Genomic DNA, 21955 nt, shown 5'->3' with positions numbered 1-21955 from the left:
TGCATATTATAATGGACTGCAACAGTGTGGTAAGTATTATTATTATGTTTATGTACATATAACGACGCTTTTCTATGTAGTCCCTCTCAGTCACCGACGAGACTTACACCCACGCAATGACGCGTCCGCAGTTGTTTTGTGCGATCGTCGAGTTCGAATTTTTTTGAAATTTCTATCCACGAGCAAACCAAATTTATTTTGTTGGTTTTTGTGCTTCAATTTACGACCACTTTACGTCCACCGTGGCATCGTGTGGGATATAAATAATGTACACGATATGTACAGACATTTGAAGAATAGTATTATATACACGTTATTACGTCGGCCTATTCAAAAACATCTATTTCGACTGCTACAACGACTGCAGGCTGCAGCAGCAGTTGATACCAAACTTCTCGTGTTTTTCATATTATTTTATTTGTATACAAAATATATGTTATTAAATTTCCGTGATTTCCGTAATATGGAAATATTTATGGAGAAAAAAACTTAACGAAACGTTGGACGAAAGATATGGTTCTCTTATATTATATACTCTTTAAGGCAGACTTTTGATTTCCCTATGGGAACCCCTTATTTTTCACATAACCATGCAATGCTATTTCCCATCGTGGTTCACCGCGTCTTTCTCGAGCGTGAGTTGGAAATGTTTTTTATTAATATTATTTCAAAAGTTGATCGTAAAATGAAAGATTCTGACTTTGGAGACTTAAAATTCATCGATCACCGTGAAAATCGACACGAATAAACACTTGACTACCAAATATTTTGAATATATTTCTCTCCAATACATACCATTCGTCGCCGACCGCCGTCAATGTCCGACTGACGTTTTTTGAGTGGGCCCTTCTTTTACATTTATTTTATATAGGTATATATTATTATGTACCAGACTCAATGACCTACCTCCGTATTCAAACGAATCTGTGTATTATTTGCGCATTGCTCTGGGAGAGAAGGTCAACAAAGCCTCCACCCTACATTTATATTAAATGGCATGAATATTAACATAACAATGTCTGATTTAGAATTATTAATGAAGTTATCAGTAAGTATTTTTTGTATTCATATTATAGAGTAACAATGACATTTAACGTACTCAGCTTGATTGATGATATCATTTTATGAACTTTCATTTTTTTATAATATTAATTGTTTTTTTTAATTCTCAATAAAGTCGTATTTACATATTTATATGTACATACATAGTATATACTTACGAATATATTGAAAGAGGAAGTATAGTTGTCGGAGAGAGATTGAGGCAAAATCTAATATTGAAAGTAAAACTCAAACAAAAGAACGAAAACGTCGAAAACACAATAGAATTTATGAAGGAGTAAACAACGAGTAACGACATTGGGATCGACGGTGTCTATACCTATACGAAAACAAAAGGGCAAAAATATCTTTTATTTTTGTTTCTCTAGTGACACGATATTCCCGAAAGGGAAGTAACATATGTACGGGTATAGAATTCGTAGTTCATGTCAAGAATGAAAAACTAAAATCTATATTTTATAATATTAAACAATAATTTTTGTACAATTTTGAAGGTTTCATTTGAAATCACAGTGGCTTACATTACAATATGCAGCACTCGTACATGTTTTTATTTGATACTTTGCAGAAGAATATTATATAAATTTGATCAGCATTTTTGTTGTATTATCACGACTTTACAAGTGTATATATTATGTAAATTATCGTTATTCATTTACAGTTTTTTTTCTGGGCAATTTGGCGATTAGAGTTTTACCAGACGATTTTTTAATAGTGAAAATGTATTCATAATCACAATCATAATTTGACTATTAAAACAAAAGACAAAGGGCTATCTCAAATATTGCTCATCGCTAAGAATACAAGAATACCTAAGAAAATGATTACGTAGTATAATATTCTGTTGATCGTTATTCTTAATTTACTGATTAATACTTTCAAAAATAAAAATATATAAATAACAATATAATTTATAGTAAACTTTATTTTGGAATGGCTGGTTATTCTTTTCCATATCAATTTTTCCTATTATTCTATAAGAAATTTGAATATTTTGATTAAATGCACAGACCTGTTGATTTATTTCTTTATAATTATTATTATTTGTCGTGCTACACGCCCCGCAGTCGGAGTTGCCCGATTGCGACCTAAATACAGGTAGTCGTATTTAATCCCAAATATAAATATCCCAGTTGCGGCCCGTCCAAACACACATTGGTCCACAAAATAGCTTATAATTAAAAAAATTAAGCATTTTGTATTAGACATATTTGTATATGCGACTCAAATACAATGTCTCTTTTATGATTATTATCATAAATATACAAGTATTTTTTCAATACTGTAAATAGTATGTATTAGTCAAATATTCACGAGAAAAAAAGATAGGAAATACAATTAATAATATATCAATAGTCAAATATTAGAATAATTTTAGTGTCAAATTAATGTGTAGATGGAACCTACAACGTTTTCTAGTAGCCCACAATGGCCAAGTCAAACGAATCGCCTTGTGTTTCAGAATCTATGAATATTTCCTTGGGAATCGTGAATACGATAGTTATAAATTTATGTCAAAATACGTATCTGACGCAATCGGGACATTTATTTAGTTTTGATAACCACTGTAGCTTTATATGCGTACGGGCCGCAATTTGGATAGGTGAAAAGGTAAAAAGGTTACTTTGGGCCGCAATCAGGTGACACCCTCCGCAGTTGGGCCTGTCATGTGTTATCAAAAGCAAAACTTTAATACCTACCTAGTTTAATGATGACGCTCGCATGAATCACGGTATGAGGTGCAACAGGTGACACTGCAGGCACATTGTTATCGTGCCACATTATTATTAATGTAATATAATACTAATAATACAATAATTTCGAATACTCGAACTAGGCGAATGTAAGATGACGGCATGCGATGGGACGGGGTGGAGTTACAATAATATAAAATATATATATATATATGCGTGTAAACCAGACATTGGATTACGATGATATATCATCAACCGCCTTCCGAGTAGGCCCGATTGTAAGAGGTAAATCATCGGCACGCCACAATAAAACGCCGCGTGTGGCTGTATCGGAGACAACAATATTGTTTTGCCCATACAGTCATATTATACACACATCAGCTGCTTTGTATAGTTGTAATTGAAAAGTTTCCAAACTATATATACATACATGGGCGCGGGGCGCAACGCCGCACACACAACTTTGCGTGTAATATATCCATCAAAATTCGCGTCGGCGAGGGCAAGTAATAAGACTCGAATGGATGAAATAATAAAATAAAATACGTTCGTGTGGCGTACAGTAATGGCTTGCAGTTAAATCGTAAATTCTACGATAATATTGTTATTAGGCTGAAAATTATATGTGAAAAACGTTGGGGGTTGACGTTTCGCGCTAGGGCCATTCAAAAGCGGTTACGAGAAAAGTGTTACGATACAAATTGTTGTGCCGTTAAAAAACGAACCGACGACGGTCAATATAATAATATATAATAAAGTGGTACGCCTATATGTGTACATTATGTGTTTGATGTATATATATATATATATGCGTATCCGGACGGTCCAATAAAACTGTATAAGCAAAAATTATTACCGATCGTAAAAAAATGAAGGAATAACGTTGCGAAAAAAAATAATGTAAGTTTTATTTTTATACCGCCGAGCAACATACACACACACACACATTGTATATATATTAATATATTTATGTCTACACTATACAACTATAGTACGCTATTTCCGATGACGATAAACTTAATTCAATTTTCATTTTGAACGAATACGTATTATTTTTGTGTACTCGGGTTCGATGACTCGAATTGGGAAAAAAACCTTCGTTCGGTGCTCGTTTTCCGTCATCGTTAAACGAACAGCGAGAAAATTAAAAAGTCGATAACGATTGTTCCACATATAGGTATACATTTCATCCCAATCATTCCTTGAGTTCCGAGTCGTTGAAAAAAATGTTCAAATGATAATGTTTAGTTGGACAAAAATTTTTTTTGGAATTTTGAATTTATATGGATAAGAAGGTTCACTTTATTCAAAATTATTTCAAAAATATTTATTGGAGAAAGAGAAATTTTCGGGAAGAACAAACACGGCGAGACACTATTAATATTCATTTTTGTATATTATAATATTATACTTGTGGGAACGTGTGGTCATTTCACGTCTATACAACTCACACACACGACACGCAAACACAAATATACAATAAATTATAATATTATACGCATTGTTGATTCACACACAGTGTTGGGCGGCGGCAGAGGAGTCCCGAGCACGCAAACTACCGAAAAAACTGGCAGATTTATCTATACATGGTTACGTGGTGCAAGCCAATTAAAAATAATACGTAGTCGTTTGTATAATTGTTTATGGGAAGCAGCGGATATTCCTACATGGAAACACAAGACGATAAAACTAGGAAGCGTTTTTACAGCCTTAACCGTGGTTCATACCAAACGTCGATTGGTCGATTTGAAAACTTTTTTACAACTAATATTGTATAATAATAATATAATATTACCACCGCATTATTGAGTATAGTATAATTCAGTGGAGAGTTCGACTGCAATTCACGGAAGTCTCGAGACCATTGCGACGGTGGATATTATAATTTATTTTATTTTACACAGCATAGTATTGTAGCCACGACTAATATACCCGGACAAATTATCATCATTATTTTTCTTTTGAAAAGTTTCGTCGCTTCGTAAAATATTACACGAACCAGAGATAGACGTATAACGGCGGTTATAAAAACAGAGTTCAGAGTTTTCCAGGACCCGTATGTAAATAGTTTGTTTTAAGATGCATAAAGTTTTTTTACCTTTCAGTGTCTATCTGCAGTATAGTATAATATATAGTGTGTAGGCAATATTATAATAATAAGTTTATGAGTCCATAAATATTTTTATAAATTTTTTCTTCTTTAGAAGACCAGAAGGAGTCAGTTCGCTCGTGCATTCATATTTATTATACATTATATAAGTACCTATATCTCGAAGCCGATATAAAAACAAGTCAATATATCTAACGAACACACATTCACTTTGAACGATTAAAAATGTTATTTCAATACCAACGAGTTTCTTTAACATACCTACTCGATGATCAAAATAAAAAGAAGCGTATTCAATATACATAAGACATAGGTAGACCTAATATAAATAGTTCATAAGTAATTCAAATTATAGTTTTGTTTACAATTCGTTTCTGGTAAAATTCCAAAAAATAGTTTGTACACCAATAATTGAATATAATATTAGTCATAATAAAGTTCAGTCTGCATATTTTCGTATTATAATGATACATGCTTATACGTATAGGATACATGTTTCTGTCAAAAAATTGTCTACAAAAATATTTTCCCATGATGTAACCGCCGATTATAGTTATTACCCACAAGTGGTTGGCTTGAGAAATCTTGAAATGTTTGTATTTAATAAACGCAATGTGTCATACCAACAATCGTAAATGATAAAAAAAAATATACAAACTCAAATTAAACATAGGTAATTAGAAAATAAAGCACAGCCGCGTAAACATGCTTTTTCATGCCGTTCATCAACAATATTGAATGGTTTGTAATCGTTGGCCATCGTTGGCCAACATATTAAGTGTAATGTGTGAAGAAAACATCTATGGTGCATCGAATCATCAAAATAATTCGGCAGACGTAAAATACCTATAAGTACTTGCATACAGACAGTAAGCTCTTGGCCAGACTTGGCGTCTTCAGTTTTGTGTACTTGTGTATTATAGAAAAGTGACTTCAAAAGACAAAAGTGATTTGGAGTTTTTGTAGAAGTGCTCATACTTACTACGATTTAGAACAATCATAGTCGAAAAATTATATTTTCAGGGTTCATTAAATACGCGATGTCACGATGTTCTTTCTATTGTCTTTTCTTCGAGAGATGTTGTAGTTGGTTTATGTAGCTATACAGTTTATGTAAGGTTGAATTAAAGATACAATTTTAAACGTAAAATTACAATTATTATACATATAGTTACATGCATAATGCATACTATTATTTTATCAGTATTTATTTGTAAACCCGCTAATTTTTATAATAAATCTCAACGTTGTATACTGTTCTCGTATTCAAGTTTCAAACCGGTTTTTAGTAACATTTCAATAATTTTATGTAAACGTTGCGAATAAATAGTAGGAAAAAAATCATTTGAGAATCTACAGTATGTTAGAGCTTCGACAAAACTTTTCGACTAAATAATATTCAATAGGCACTAAAATCATATTATGATCGTATTGTATTTTATTGTTTTAATTCAGCAAATTTTGTAAGCAAAAGGGCATCATACATATATAAATGTATTATATATTAACCGTTTTACATTTAGGTACATAACACTGTTTAAATATGATGATTTTTTGCGTATTTATTTCCAAAGACAATGTCTTCGAAACATTCCGAGGTAGAAAAAAGTTCAACACTTAAATATTTTAATAATATAATTCAACTGGTGTTGATGTTTCTCAGCGTTGCAGGAATGAACGTGATTGATAATAACGCTGATTTTGAATAAGTTCAAAACAATTTTATATACAAATGGAGAGTGTTTTTTTTTTACCCTACTTATTATTCACAGCTGGTCTAAACGCAACTCTATAATAGGCAAAGCTGATTTCAAATCGTCTCGCCGTCGCTTATAAGTTACCTAGGTATAAACTGTCTACGTTGTAATTGACGTACGAAAATGCATTACATTCGAAGCTTTATTCAAAATCAATACTTTGTGTTATTAATTTATGACTCTCGTTTAGGACTTCCGAGAACAATTATTATTAATTTGTTAAAACACAATGTAATACATTTATATACGTTATATTACAGTATAATAATATTCGTTTTTCGCTAAACTGAGCAATTTTCGAATTATTTTCCCTTGGCGGCAAAATGCACCACTGCAGTATTAATATAATAGACATATTGTGCGCATTAATAAATGGCGCATAAATATTTCGCATCTTACGAAAATAAAATTGAGTAATAATTTCAACGATTTGGGCGTATAATAATAATATAACACGCACAGTCGAGTCTCGATGACTCGAACCTCAATAAATCAAAAACCTCGATAACTCGAATTGTTTTCTTTCCCCTAAAGTGTTCATAACTTATATAACTAAAAACAAATACATAATTAGGATTTATTTGTATTCCTCCTGCAGAGATTCGATTTACCGAGACGACTGTGCGTTATAACTTATAATATATAACCATTAGGGTTTACCATAATTTATTGTAAGCTGTTTGTCATATTATCTTAAGATAAAAAACAGATAATATTATGAATGTTTTATCTCTGTTGTAGTGCTACGATTTATAAATAATATTAATCGTTGTATTGTTGAAGTGATTCGAATTTCGAATAGATGGTTATGAAGCTAGAGAACTCTAATATAATGCACTTTTTCACCGAGAGAATAAAATGATTAAAGCCGATAATTTACGAAATTAACTGAAAATAATAATCATCATACCTACATTATATGCCGGGAAGTATGGAAAATCGTATTATTATTATAATTTTTTTTTTAATACACATTTTTGTTTGGCGAATACCAGTTTAGAACGACTACCTGTTTGTAAAAAGTTTAGCACATTAAATCTGTAAAAACTATTCGCTTGTCCGTTTCGATTTTGATACATAACTGCAGCGCTGGGTCGGCAGGACATCAAACAAAAAGTGTCTTGCAATTCCAAAACGGTTCACCGCGAGTTTAGTGGCAATAATAAGACTCTGCAGCAATAAGAGTGCCAAAAGACGAATAACTAATTAGGTTCGGCCGTGGTCAGTTTCTGGGCTGGTAACTATACCGGTCATAAATTGAAAAAGCAAAAAATCCTACCTATCGCGTGTTTGTCGGTTTTATTAATTTTTTTTGTTTTTAGCATACTATATATAATACGCGTAGACATCGAGGATATTAATGGAAAAAATATTATATTTTATCAAAAACAGAACACAACTCGCACCGCCCGTCGAACTTTATCATATGATACACGCATACCGAATACGGATTTCCTAATATGATTTTTCGTGCGAAAATAGCTACAGGAAACGTTTTGTCGTCTTTTCGGTGAAGGCAATAATCATATATAATAATTAGAATATAATCCACGGTTGGTCGTCGCATTTCGTGGACCCCCCATAAATCCTGTACAATGTGTATCGCCTGGCGTATAACCGCACAGGAAACATCTGTTTTTCATTATATTAGGTGTATCAAGTCGCGGAGAAGGGGCAAAACGTGCGACGCTGCAGCACGACGTGGACAGTATTTAACATGACGATAAATCTTCACGCGGAAAGGATTGGGTAAAATACGTAGTCCCCTCGTTCCAACCCACCACCACCCACCCTCTCACTCGTATATATATATATATATATATATATCTCAGGTCTCTCGTTTTTTTTCTTACCGGCCAGGTCGATAAATCACGATTGTGTTTTGAATGCCGATGCGGTGACCAGGAGGCATAAACGCTGACACCGCCGAAACAAAAGTCACTCAGAAATTATAATAATATAGGTACAGCGCGTACCTACGGGTTTTTTTTTTTTTGAAACAGAATAGACAAACTGCAGCCAGTTCGTATAGTAAATGTTGAAAAAAATATATATACTCTGTGGTAAAAAATAATTTTGTAAATACCTACAAATTACAATATGAAGATTAACTACACAAAGCATAATCGCACGACTATATATTATTATGTTATATTATGTATTAGAACATTATATAATATGCATGTATAATATAGCTATAATGGATGAGTATAAATTAAAATTAGTTACTGTCTCTCGCGACTCGCATAATGATGTATTTTACAAATATAATTAGAGTTTAAAATTCAAAATGTTACAATCTGCATAACGGCATGCCAAAAAATTAATAAAAAAAAAAAAAATAAAAGCTAATAACATTAATTTGAATTTTGAACAAAAAACTCGAGTAGGAGGTATAGTACATACATATTATACACTAATACACTATTATACAATATAGAAACGGCTATTTAGGGGATTTTAGTTTATAAAAACCGAATGATTTATAAATCGATAGAAATCTGGTTAGCTATATAAATATCTATCGAATAAGTTAATGTAATTACCTACCTACCTACTATTTCCCATCAGAAGTATTTTTTAACGATTGATTTATGGAAGCGACGTAAAACGAAGTTTCCAAAGTATTTTATAGTCATTATCGGAATATAATATATGGCTACGGTTTCCCGTATCCACTGACGTATCAGCTTATACTCACATAAATGCATGTACAATCGTTACTAGCATACATATTGTATACTAATATTATGGAAGATCGTTAAAATTTTCCGACGAAAGAAACCGTTTAGTACTATCGGACGTCCTAGAGCGTAGTTTGGATCAAAGCCGAATAGTTTTGCGAAGTTATACTGCACCGCGATAAGTCTGCTTTTGTTTACGTGTATTATAATTTTATTTATTATAGTTAAAACGAACAAAGGCGAAAAACTGTAACATCTCCCCCGAAGGCGGAATCGGGTCACGTATATAGAGACCGATACGAAATTTCACAACATAATAAATTACTATAATGTTATAAAATACAATAACAAGACGAATATTGTAAAAACGACACACCGACCATCACCGCAGTGTACAACAGTATAGTATATAATGTATAAAAGTTATTATATGTAAAATCGAAACGATGAACAACGGCGCCCGCCATCGCCACTGCAGAGGGTTTGACTTCGATAAAAACTCAACGATCTCGCATAATGATAAAGATATTTACATACTAATACTTTATGCGATATCGCCCGATAATATTTTAATTTTTTGTGAGTTTCGACGAGAATATGCTTCAAACTTTTTCGATTACATTCGTCCGAGAGTGGTTTCTTGATAAAAAAAAAAAAAAAAAACTTTTGATGGCACATTCAATAGCCATATATAATTCGATGCGATTGGCGGGAATCACTCTACAACACGTTGAAAATTGATGGGCATTCTCTCTCGTATGGGGGCCGCGAAATCCGAAACAATCGCACGACTACATGGTAAATAATGGGACGTGCGACTAATCGCACGCAAACAGTGGCGCAGTCACATCGTTCTATTACGTACTCGACGGTCTACGCACTTGCACCCCACCACCCCATCGCAACGATTGTCCACGTGGACATTATAATGTAAATACCTACGTAGGTACCTACACAATATTCGGTTCGCAGTCGATATAGTCCGGTGGTCCGGATAACTGCGGTCCGGCGTGTACACATACTCGTAAATGTGTTTGTGTAACAGTGCAGGCTGCGACAATAATACCCATCCAGTAAATAGTGCAGGGTGCGGTGGGTGGACGGGACGATTATGTCATCATAAATCCCTCCGGACCGCAATTAGTTACACGCGACTCGACCTCAATACGCGGGACATTAAGGTCCCGTCGTATCGCCAAATTCCGAATGCTCGATGTCAAAATATATATTATTGCAGTATAATGTGACACGCACTACTTTACAATACGATAATGTATTAAACGCACAGCGAAATAGTCTCTGGTAAGTAGGTTTGCTTTAGGTCTGCAAAACATAATTTCGCTACAATAATTACTATACAACGATTGTTTTCGGTCATCATTTGCGATTTGTGGACCCGCCGCTCATCCTCGTAGGACTAAAATATAAGATAGTCTGATACGAAAGTCGACGGCACGCATTATTGAGACAAAAGCGCGATAAAAAAAACGTCGGATCATAAACGCCATCGATTGTTACAGGTACACGCCTGTCCATATTATGTCACGGATTCCAGCGAAAATTAATCATTTTATAATGCCGCACGCGAGCGCTGCGGAAAGATAAATAATTCCTCGGACTTGTGGTGTTTGCGATATGTTATGAAATTAAACACACGCAGCCCGGGGCTTACGGTTTAAAGTAGTATAATACTGCAATGTGCTACGCGTTAACGGATTTCGAGGCCATCGAAATGAGAAATTCGTCATTTTTACAAATGTCCTTCAGCTGATTACACTTGATCCAAACTCTCGCGGATGACATACAAAATATGCAGATTTCTTTTTTTTTTATCTGATACGAATTACTGCGTTATGACAACAGTCGCTGTCACTCGTGTCCGAACTAAAATTTACATTCGTAGAATTTACGTCGTGTTCATGACACCAAATATTATATTTGCATAGGCAAATAAATCGTTGTAAAAAATAGTCAACAGCTTGTGCCTGGGCAATGCCGACAAAAAGCTCTGTATTATGTATGGTTTCAAACGAAAATTAAAGATTAAGTTTGTTTAATCAATCAAAGCGAAAACATTGCTCATTAAGTACCTACCTGCTTATTTACCTATGAGCTAAACTATTAAAATACAATTATTATTACGCATACAAATCCTCGTTTTACTTTTATTGTTTGAGTTTTAAACGCCACAAGTACCTTAAGGTGTAATAATTAATTGGCATGTAGAACACATTTTATTTTTTATTACGATTTTCTCGTCTATAAAAAAATACTCATTACAATACGCGCTTCAGCGAAAAAAATGAAAATAAAAAGCTAGTTATTTCCCGTCAAGACGCGCGGAAATAAGGAGATATATTTCTACACCACCTAGTCGTATTTATTAATATCTACACACCGCAGACGTTGTAAAAAAAAAAAAAAATGTAATTTAACTCGTTTCGTTCCTTCTGGTTAACCGTCGTAATATTATCATCGTGCCCGCAGTAAGTCGTTTCCCTCCCCGTACGCACCTAACCAGCAGTATACCTATATACGCACATACAGGGTGGACCTCGTGAATTCTTGCGTTAGTCTAATTCGTAGGAAACGGCAAAACGCGGTAGCCCACCCTGTATACGAGCACACCCACACACACACGGATAATGTATTTACCGTCTTCTTTCTTTCACGCGTGCACAGTCATCGCGGAGGAGGCCTAAAGAGATAAACGGGTAGGTAGAGTTGCAGCAAGTCCCGGGGCAACGCGCTCGCGCACATGTACGCAAATACATATTAGGTGTTGGCGCCGGAGGGGGGGGGGTGTATGTGGAAAGGTCGTGAAGAACATACCTTTAGGGGTCCAAACCCCACTGTAGCGAGCCTATATTCACTAACACCACCGATTCCGCACCGCACTCCACGCGACGGCTTTGCGTCTGTTTTAACGAAAACTCCAATTAAACAACCCTCCCCCCGCCCTAACTGCACAAGATACATACGCGCTTATAATTACCACCCTACCCCGATGCCTAAGCCCCGATAACGAAAGTCCCATAAGCTATTCGCGAGCACGTCGTCCTACTTGATTTCGCCGCAGCATCTTCGTGGGTGCGCGTCACGTTTCCTGCAGTCCAACGGAGAGCCGTGTACAGTGGGAGTGGGGGTGGTAGTGACTCCGCGTTTAGGATACGGTGGGTTACGGGCTGAAGCGTTTTTCCTACATAGGGTTGACAAGGGAAAACGAGGAAACACGCGGTGGTCGCGGTATGCTGGCCCACAGAGCAGATTATAATTTAATGCAATATAGATGTATATTTTTATGTATGATAATATAAGTGTGTGTGTGTGTGTGTGTGTGTGTGTGTGTGTGTGTGTGTGTGCGTGTGTGTGTGTTGACACCAAAATGGAACCGATCGGACAAACTTGGGATGCCGACTTGGCGTACGTGTTTCTCCTGCCCTTACCTATATGATATTTACGCGTTATTGACTTCACGTCCCCGAAGAACCGTGAGGAATGAGGATCGATGACGTAGGCTTCCTGTCAGCGACTTGCATAATATATTGTACAATGTACATACTTCGCGGTCGGTCTCGTTATAATAGTAACCACACCAACCCTTTTTGAGTTTACCACATACGTGTAATATGTATGTATAATATAGTATCATACGCGTAGTGGATTTTATATTTTTAAACTTGCATTGAGGACAAAAACTATTTTTTTTCTCATTCCGTGTATAAGGTGTAGGTAGTTATGAAAAGTCTCGTCTCATCAAGCTTCCTAAAACTCTATCGTCCATCGTCGATATAAATAGCCAAGCAGGCAACGACTATAGTATTCGTATACCTACCTAACTACCTACCTATTATATTAAATATACAATATGAATTATAAATAAATATATATAAATTATTATTTATTTCTACATAAACCATTTTATATCAATTGAATAATAATTTTAACCAATTTTCAAATCAACAAAATTAGATTTATCCGGAAACCGCTAGTGATTACAATGTATAAGAATAAAAAACGACTAATGAAAATCATGTTTTATAATTAACCCGATTTTCACCAAATAAATTTTCTCTGACAAATATTAAGTATAAAACTTTAAACATTAAACATTTTAACTTTTAGATCGTCATAATATAATGTATTACCCACATTTCTTATAGTTTGACAGGCTAAAATTATCTTGCGTGGAAGACTATTTAATTTGAAATCATATTAGACATCAGTAATTGCATACACTTATTTCCCACAGTAAATTTAATATTTTTAGACAAAAATCATTATATGTGAAGGTATAAATAAATAATAAATATAGTATTTATTGTATATATAACAGTCTGGCAAAACCAATATTTAACTATAACCTACAACGATATATTACCTTGGAGTAGAACCAAAGTGCCTAAACTACTCATTTTCAAAAAAAATCTTACTTGTTCGATAATAGTACTTTCAATAAAAATAAAACAAATACTATCGTATTAGTCTAATCTAAGTCTAACGAAACTTTAAAACACAATCGGTTTAATGGCAAATTATTGAAATTAAAGTCATCGGAACTCTTATTTTCGATTTATCGTCGTTTTATTCATATTCCTAACAACTAGGTGGCAACACGAAATAACTCGAGCAGTCGAGAACGATGGTCTCTTAAAAATAAACCGTTCGTGATTTATAGCCAGTTAGACCAACCACGCCGATAAGCAATAGGTAGGTATTATTTCATCGAGCTGTTCAAAAACTGTTAAGAAAACCTCTTCTCATAAAATGTTGTTAATATTACGATACTTAATAAAATAAAAAGTTTGTTTGTCAAATACGTCCAAGTGTTGAATTTATTTCATGGTTAATTACTATATTTATCTGCAGTTATTACGACGCACCTATAGGCGCAGGTACGTGTAATATCAAGATAAATACGGGAGATTTAATTAGGTAGGTATTTAACTATCGGCATCATAAACGCAGTCGTTATATAAAACGAATTGCGAACTTGATTTAAAAAATATATATCTGACAAAAATAATATTGACCTTTGGTTTTCATAGTAAGGACGACCGGATCGTCACGAAATTAGAACGAAATCAACGGTTTAAGCTTTTCAAGGTATACAATTATTTATTTTAACTGCCGAGGGCTATTTTTTCAGTTACCTTGTGCGTCTTTCACTTATAGGTAATATAACCGTGAAAATGTAACCAATATACATTTTAGTTGCAACCGTATCGGTTTTATATTGTGGTTAAAACGTGAAAATAATTAAAATGTATATATTATAATGGCTTAAGCTGCAGCTGTGTTCAACCCGTTAAAAAAATTAAATCTCTATACAACGGCTTATACTGCTGACCAACACTAAATATTTTGTCTTTAATATATTCCTTCGATTTTTTTTTAACCATAGTTTAACACCTTTGCTTTGAAATCAATTCTGTACAAACAGACTGAATTTCAAATTAAATATATAGTAGGTATATTATATATTATTATTATTAAATCACAGAATAGTAACAATTTTGAAGATAATCATAAATTATTCCGCGAAGTTCAAACCCATTGCACGACATACCGCTGAGAAGCCTGGTATGCAACCAGACACAACTCATGATATAATCAATTTCAAGGGAGGAGGAACTGAGAAAAGAGTTCGTTAAGTGGAAATTTGTTATGTCAAGACCGTAATCCAACAAAAACGATATTTAAGGACAATTTTAAATCAACACTCACTACAAATTTAATATTCTCTTTCGTTTGATAATGCAAATATCATATTATGCTAGCAATAGGTATTTGTATAGGTGTACGCACGACTGGCACGAGCCGATAAAGACAAATTTTTTGAAACACATATTTTGTACGCGTTTAGAGATTTTTCTTGGCGTAAGCAGCGTAGATGGGCAAACGAAAGATATATTAGCAGGACGACGGTACACAATGATGGTAAAAGGATGGGGGGGAGGCAGGGTTGTTGTATAGATAGTGTGTTGATGGCAGTCGGTGGTGTGCACCACATTATATGGTCATTGGTCATCGTGTCCCGAAGGTCCACGAGGACGCGAGCTATAATATATATTATAACTTTTACACGACGGCGGTGGCTCAGACTATTATATATCGGTGTATGTACAAAAACACATTAAAACCCACCCCGTGTTGTTATACCGTGCTGGCGTTGCTTAAACATCATTACTTTAGAATAGGTGGGTTTAGGTGTATTATTATTATTATTATACACGTTGCGGTGCGCCTAACCCACGCACACGATAACTATACACGTTCGACACGTTACACAATAGCGTGACTGCGTGAGCACACCTGTTATTCGCAGGATTTCCAATCGGTGGTCGTCGTACTATCGGGGTATCAGGGATTCGGGGTATTTGTTTTCACTCCAGCACACTCGCGAAATCGTATTGTTATATTATTTTTGGCTACCGTTGACCTGATTATTCTCGGATCGTCAAATCACACAGTTCCCCCGAACTACGTTCGCGGGTAGAACAACTATATACATAGCGTAGGTAGGTACATGCGTTTCGGCACATTACGTTTGAGACGGTGGAGAGCAAACTTTTTAGTATATAATATCATATTATGTACCTACCCACAGCATAAATTGAATACAACGACACCAGTTTACACGTGACATATAAAGGTCAGAACGACTGAACGAATGACGTCATTTTACAGTCTCGCTTTCAAGATCCGCGTACAACCATAAGTGTACTCGTACAACAATGTAAGTAGAAATAAGTACGGTTTACACGCCGAAAAAAGGTTAACAAAAGTAAAACTGAAGATGACTCTTCATACCGCCAAATTTTAATATCGGGGAAGTTGGTGGTAAAAGAAATGTATATAATGTACTTATATTTTAATGGTACTGCAATAACCAATTTAATATGCTCGATAAACGCTAGCATAGTATTATGAAGCGTGTAGTCTGAGAAAAAATCCAAATTTTCAACAATCTTGGAGATTTTGTCACAAAGGCATAATTAACAGCTTATTAATTATCTATTAATTATTCAATGATTTAGGTTTTTTCACTCAAAGTATTTATTAAATGTGTGTTAGTAATTCAAAAAGTCGAACAATTTGACAATTTTCACTTCTTCTACTTACAATGTCGTTATAAACTATATTCTCTACCGCATTAATGTACATTATACACTCATTATAAACGTCTTATATAAACTTAGGTTTATTTTATATTCACTCGGGTTATTAAACAGTATTATATTATACATAAAAGCGTCTAAGTTCTAACTTTACTCCGTCAAAGCCAAATCCAACGACTACGCGTAAACGTACACCCGTCTAGACTTACGTCGAGAGAATTGTGCCGACTAAAATTATTGTACACAGACGACGTCCGTCTTACGACTATATTATTATTATTCATCAGATTATTTATTGTCCTCGCGCATTGTGTTATTACCTATAGTTATCGAATGCTGCAGTGCACAAGACAACAGAAAGAGCTATGGAGCTGAAAGACCGTATCGCACGGAATATTATAATACCCGTTTGTACTCTGTCAGTGTACAATATATATATATAGGCAGGTACACAATACGACGGCTATAGCTAGGAGACGCCCACGCTCACTTGGGCTACCACGGTATAATAACTGCTACGGTGATACCCATCACTATACCGGGAAATGATATTGAAACATTGATTTTCCGTGGATACAATTACGTATGCAGACCGAGTATTGCATCCAAATCCCGAAGTGACAATTGACACGTACGAAGACTGATGATTGAGATCCGGTAGCAGGTATTTACGGAACATGGTGACTGTGCCTATATTATGAAAATAATAAGGAAGGGACGACCGAAACCGTATAGGTACGTGTACACGAATGTTTATTCAACGGATATGAAATCGAAACCCATAAACGCGCAATAGTTATTACTATGCATCCAATAGCATGTAATACGCGTAGTGGTTCCGCGTCCGTAATGAGGGTCGTTAAACTTGTATTATTCGGGATTTGTATTTTACCAAAAAACTGTACGACGTGTATCGTGTTCGACGGCCTGCACGAAGTTCGACAAAGGAAACCAAATAGTTTGCTCTACTGCACCGAACAGGTATAGAGTATATTTTTATTGTCTTTGAAAACACTAAAGTTTACTCGAGTAAAAAAACGACGAAAATTGTTTAAACTGTTCGTATTTTCTAGTTACAGTAAACCTAAATATTTTCTTTCACGTTCCAAACGAATTTACATAAATAAATAAGGCACATGCATTAAATAAACTACGATGAGTTATTGTTTTTTCACAAGAGTAAATCAAGGTGTTTTTATAAATATTAAAATATTTGTTTTGTTTAATATTATTGAATAAAGGTTTGTTGATTATTCAACTGCAGATTTACGATAGAGTATCTTATATCACAGTGAAAAAATATCTACTTTTTCAAAACAAAAACCATAACTATAGTAAGGTTATATAAAAAAAATTGTAAAGTAAAGTAAAAATTTCCTTATTGTAGTTTATTAAACAAAGTTATATTAGTTTCACAATATTTGTGAACGTTGAATTTTTATTTAATGTCTATTATATTAATTATTTGTTATTAACATCGTTTAAAAATGATCACAAATATTACAATGACATAAAATATTATACCAATATTGAAACTTAATTTTGATGTAATAAACATATATAATAAGTAACTTGTACTTTGAAAATGCGATTTCATTCTAAGATTTTATCTTTATGGTTTTAAAATAAATAAACCTTTAAAAGTATGATCATGTGGACTCGAAAATATTCAGTAACAAATTTTATTCTAGGCAAAAATTATTTATAATAAAATAAACTACTCTGAAAAAAATAATATATGTTCCTACTACCTAGTACCTATACATGAATAAACACAATTGAAGTACCTATCTACCAAAATGTGAAAATTAGTTCTTACGACCCCATCAATCTAAGAATACACTGCTCAGTAGATGAGGAATATACTTAAGCTCCCGCTTACCATGAGAAGCTATTAAAAGGAGGTAGTAGTGGGCACCAGTAACCGTTACTATCAAGTATCAACCCAGTGGAATAACTGTGGCAGAACTAACAGCATTGAAAGGGTTTGATGACGACCGCTCGAGGAATTTTAAAATACTGACTTATGCAGAGGATGCAAAAATCAAGTGGAAACCACTGCATTATACTCCCCTAAGGATAAAGTGACATGACAAATAGAACATGAATAGGATATCTAAGTCTTAGATCAATCTCAGGATTGAAAAAAACCCGGTGTCCGGGTAAGGCACACTGCTGTAAAGTTGGTATCGCGTGTACCTCGTTACTGAGCAGCACTCAATGGATAAAAGGTTAAATTTAAATTCAATGATAAATTATTACATAGGTAAGAAAAACGATTCTGAGCGTAAATGGCGTGTCTTTATTTTTAAGGATATTTTATAATTTATTTATATTTCTAATAGTGGTACGAAATGTATTGAACTAGTTTTTGCCAAAAGCATATTATTAATATAATTTATGTCATAATATATTAAATTATTATTTTTCATAATTAATTATTTAAATATTAATTATAATTTATATTAGGTGTGCCTATCAAATATTATTGTTATTTACTTATAGTCGGTAATGTGTAAAGTACAACGTTGTGTAAGTAGGTTTGTGGTATAAATAGCTTAAAATTAGTTTAAATATTGATACAATTTCGTTGTGTAGGTACAGAAAATAATAATACACGTAATAGGGAAAACTGAAAAGTTTCAAGTTCTATAAGCATAAATTATGAAAAATCCAGTTTTTTAATTTTCAAGCAATTTTTAGGAAAAAACTAAAAAATATTTTGAAAAGCTTTTTCGAGTGGAAAATGATAATTTAATTAATGGGCAGCTGAATGTTTCACTTTTAGGATTAGTATTTTTTTGATTTATTACAAAATAATAAAATCGTCTGAGGAAAATCAAATGTCCAATTTAAACTTTATATGATCGAAAGTATATAAAAAGTATAATAAATGTGGTTTTAAGCTTGACTTAAATAATTCAAATGAGAAAAACTTTGAAGTATATTCTATTACATTTTCAATCCTTAGATATGAAAACTAAATTAAATGAACTATTAACTGCAAAATAATTTAAATATTTTTGAGGTTTTCACGAATTATGTCAGAATTTAAACTTGTAAATACTTATAACAAAAATTATTACGCTGAGTTATGGTATATTTGTTATATCTTTTAATTGCTGTCACAACAACTTTATTTTGGCATTAAGTTTTTAAGATTTTTTACTTAACATAAAAAGATTATCATACATAAATTGAAAAACATTCCTATACATAAAAAAAGACCATAAACATTAAAAACATTATATCATGTCTAGAAATCGATGTTTTAAATATTTGGTAAAAGTTTTAAGTTTCTATAATTATTTCTTTTTTGAATATTATAACAAGAAAATATTTATACTCAATGGATAGAAAATTTAAACTGAACAATTAATCTCAATAATAATGCATTTTTTCGAATGAAGATTTGTGATATACATAGTGTTTGAAACTTAATATTGATATCTATCTGCTATCAAATACTAAGAATTTTTTTTAAATATTTAAGAATATATTTAATGCATGTAACTAGTATAAAAAAATTATTTTGTAGATGTGATTATCGTATAGTTTTCAATTATTTTAAATATTACTAAAGAAATGTTTTTCTAATTGATAAATTATTTATTTATTTACCTTTTTATTATTCTGGAGACTCCGGTACGAAGAAGTACGAGTATTTCTAGAGGACGGAGTGCACGAATGTATATACGACCACGTCGAAACGAATACTACTGTCTACTGGCCATGTGTTTCGCCGAAGCCGTTGTCGGTCAGAACTCTAAAAAACACCGCATGCGCTAGTATCGATAGTGGCAACCACAGAAACCAACAATCGAACGATGTTTACATAATAACTGGATGTTGCACATCGGAATTACTAATAGTTATCAGTATTTTTATTTAGTTTAAGCAAATGTTTTACATTTACCAATTACCTTCAAAAAAAAAAAAAAATAGTTTTATTTTTGATACACTTAAAATATATAGGTAGGCACTGATTTCAAGTTAAAGATTTAAAACGTCTGATATGATCAGTTTTTTACAAGAGTATCCAAAAATTATTATTGTTAAATAAAGAATAATTGTTGGTACCTACCTTTGTATAGTATTATAGTCATCAGACGTATAGTTGACTATTTTGACTTAATTTTTTTGAATGGTCTTGAATACTTGTGAACTGTGGGGCGCGAAGAAATGTCGCAGCATAATATAATATTATTAAATATTGGTCAATATAAGACTAATAATACTATTATAAATTATAATATTGTGCTAACATTTTTTAACTTAAAGATTATAATATCAAAAAATAACAAAGAATTTATTTTTGATTTATAGAATTTAAGTAGAACATAAAATGTACATTATATATTGTACACTTTTACTTCATAATATGCAACGTTTTCTAAAATTCAACTGATTATTTATTCTATTTTGAAAAATGGAAAACATGCAAAACACATTTTGAACCATATTTTTTTAACGTTTATGGACTAAAGTTATTAATATCAACATCCCAATTTAATCAACAAACTATAATTAAGTGATAACTCATAATCAGGATTGGGATTCTATAGCACTTAAAATTTGCGTAAATATGAGCTATAATATGATCTTAACTAAATATAACTCTAAATATGCGTTAAAAATATGCAATAAAAACAACAAAAAATGAAAAAAAAGGAAATTTATTAATTAATCAATAATCACTTATAAATTTTAAATTATTATACGTAGTTTAGTCACTCTAATCAGAATCATGAAGGGCTGTAAAAAAATTTCCCAATTAATTATTTTAAAAAATGTTCAATAAAAAGTAAGCGATTTAAAATGTTTACCTTGAGTGTTACATTTAATTATTAAATGCTTGGCCAGGTTATCGAATTTTAATTTACGGCAGTTGTCTGCCAACAAAGTCGAAAATGAACATTCGACGTCCACTGATACAATTGGTGCGTATTTGAAATATACAATATCGCTACATGTAAGTTCACCAAGTCATTCACCAATATTTGTATTTTATTCACCATCCAAGATATTTGAAATATGTTATAATTTAGACAAACCACTATTTTTTTCTAATACGTTTTTTAATTTGAGATTTAGAGGTTTACCATGTTCACCATTTAGTGTTTTCAGTGTTTCTTCGATATTTTCAATAATATTTAATGATGTGGCTAAGGTCAGACTTTTTGTTTGCAATTTATCAATGGCTACGGATAAAATAGAAAAATTTGATTTAATGTATGCCAAGTTATTTTCGAGATTAGGTTTGTTTAAACCAGGGCTTGCATTTGAAAAATAAATTTTGTTTTACGTTATTTACAATCAAAACGTTATACAAATTTTGAGTTTATCGTTATTCAAAATTTAAACGTTATTCAACTTTTGTGTTTATCGTTATTCATAATTAAAACGTTATACAATTTTTGCGTTTATCGTTATTTAAAATTTAAAAGTATTTAGATACCTGTTTTAATTTTGCGTTTATCGTTATTTAAAATTTAAAAGTATTTAGATACCTGTTTTAAAAGTACAC

At 32.7% G+C, this 21955-nt stretch overlaps 1 protein-coding gene across 1 annotated transcript in view; it reads right to left on the bottom strand.

Moving 5' to 3' along the window:
* LOC111034986 (superoxide dismutase [Cu-Zn] 1-like) overlaps positions 1-20174 on the bottom strand; it is an 85146-nt gene extending 64972 nt beyond the window's left edge. Inside the window, exon 1 of the mRNA XM_022316450.1 lies at positions 20050-20174. The gene's annotated coding sequence lies outside the window, so the exon portion shown is untranslated. The remainder of the gene's footprint in view (positions 1-20049) is intronic.
* Between the last annotated feature and the right edge of the window lie 1781 nt (positions 20175-21955).

The sequence above is a fragment of the Myzus persicae genome, unplaced genomic scaffold (genome assembly GCF_001856785.1).
Source record: "Myzus persicae strain clone G006 unplaced genomic scaffold, MPER_G0061.0, whole genome shotgun sequence".
In the NCBI taxonomy this organism is placed as follows: Eukaryota; Metazoa; Arthropoda; class Insecta; order Hemiptera; family Aphididae; genus Myzus; species Myzus persicae.
This window is presented reverse-complemented; position numbering and strand designations above follow the sequence as displayed.